This window comes from Chrysochloris asiatica, unplaced genomic scaffold (genome assembly GCF_000296735.1).
Source record: "Chrysochloris asiatica unplaced genomic scaffold, ChrAsi1.0 scaffold00007, whole genome shotgun sequence".
NCBI classification, from domain to species: Eukaryota; Metazoa; Chordata; class Mammalia; order Afrosoricida; family Chrysochloridae; genus Chrysochloris; species Chrysochloris asiatica.
In genome coordinates this window covers 26,921,087-26,923,074 of record NW_006408525.1, presented here as the reverse complement: position 1 = coordinate 26,923,074, position 1,988 = coordinate 26,921,087, and the positions used below count along the sequence as shown (strand labels likewise).

General features: G+C 39.2%; 1 protein-coding gene across 1 annotated transcript in view; it reads left to right on the top strand.

Annotated features, from left to right (window-relative positions):
* Positions 1 to 1,988, top strand: part of LOC102840506 (keratin, type I cuticular Ha4-like) — a 15,311-nt gene that overhangs the window by 10,361 nt on the left and 2,962 nt on the right. The window lies entirely within an intron of this gene.

The following is a 1,988-nucleotide window of genomic DNA, read 5'->3' as shown; positions in this document are numbered from 1 at the left end:
AAAAAAAAAAAGTGCAGCTGAATTGTTTCTCTGATTAGGAGATTCATAACTAAATCCATAAATTCTTAAAGCTGTTATAAATTGTAGAAAAGACAGGATCTATGGAAAGCAAATGGGCTTGGATTCCAGAAGTCTCAGGGATACACAGACACAAATACCATCCACTAAAGCAGACTTGGAGATAGTGAGAAAGCAAGTCATAAGTATAGTTGTAGAAAGGGTGCAAGTGAAGAGTAAGCACAGAGGTGGGACCTAATACCTGGTGAAGATTAGGGAAGGCTTTCCAGTGGAGGTAATATCTGTTCAGGGGTGTTAGGGATGAGCATGAGTTTGTAATCAGAAGCACAAATCCTTAATTTTTAGAGGGCACTGACTGACCATTGATATGTAGTTCCATTAAAGTGAATGACAGAAAATGGTCATGTGATCTGAATATCACTTATGCATTTATTGAGCATTAGGCACAGTAGTTAGGTGTGGAATAAAGCACTGAGTAAATTGTTTATTTCTTTAAAAGTTCACAATTAATAGAGAAAACATATGTGGACAGAAATTACTATGGTGAAAGTGGCTCTGTACAAAGTCCTGTGGAAGGCCAGGAAAGAAGGGACTGCATGCAGGAGTTGGGAATGGATGTTATACAAGAAGCATTATTAGGTGGGAAAGGGCAGTCCAGGAGAGTCCAGGAAGAGGAAGAAGCCAGGTGCAGAAGCATGAAATATGGCAAGGTACAGGGGGAGTGGAGCGAGGCTGCAGACTCGACGGAAGGTGGTATAAGGGTAGAGTATCCAATTGCCTTTGTTTGCCTGGAACTTTACTGGTTTTAGCATCTGGGGGAATATTGTTGTTGATGTTGTGAGTTGCTGTTGAGTTATCTCTGACAAAACAACCCTATGCACAACATAATAAAACACTGGCCGTATCCTGCACCATGCTCACAAGGATTGTTATGTTAAAGTACAACATTGGTGCCACTGTGCTAATCCACCACATTGAGGGTCTTCCCTTTTGCGCTGGTCCTCCACTTTACCAAGCATGATAATATGTCCTTCCTGATTATTTGTGTGAAGTATGAGAGATGAAGTCTTGCCATCCTGGCTTCTAAGGAGCATTATGGACATACTTCTTCCAACACTGATTTGCTTTTTTTGTGGTAGTCCAGGGAAATTTTATTATTATTCACTAACACATACCTCAAATGCATTAATTCTTCTACAGTCTTCCTTATTCATTGTCCAATTTTCATATGCATATGAGGTTATTGAAAATGCCATGGCCTGGGTCAGGTGCACCTTAGTCTTCAAATTGACATCTTTGCACTTGAACACTTCAAAGAGGTCTTGTGCAGTAGATTTGTTTAATGTAATGTTTGATTTTTGAATGCTTCTTCCTAAGTCAATTGGAACTGTTGGCCGCCTTCTGTGAGACTTGGCTACCCAATTCCTGCAGGAATCCAGAGACAGACCAAGAAGAGAAGAATTCTTAATGAAGGGCACATTTTCACTTGACCGTTCTGGTCTTCCTTCTATCCTAAAGCTGAAAATCTGGAGAACTAAGAGTTATTTTAAAAGATGTAACTTAAAGAAAATAGCTTTTAACTTTGAGGAGTGAGGCATTCATTCTTCTCAAAAATAATTGAGCACATATTGCATATAAACAACAAGTAATTACCTTATATGTGGAAGCTTCAAAAAGTCTGTGGAAAAGTGGAATTGAAAGATAATGGAATTTTTCCACAGAAATTTGAAGCCCCCTTGTGTATAATATACTATGATTTTTCATCATGCTCCTTCCATTAAGCAGTTTATTAGGGATTGTGCTGGCTGAAAGTAACAAAACCCATTGTCATTGAGTTGATTTTGACTCATAGTGACCTTACACAGGATTTCCTAAGCTGCAATTTATAGGGCCAGAAAGACTCACCTTTGTCACATGGAGCTACTTGTGGGCTCGAACTGCAGACGTAATGTTTCACAGATCAGTGCTTA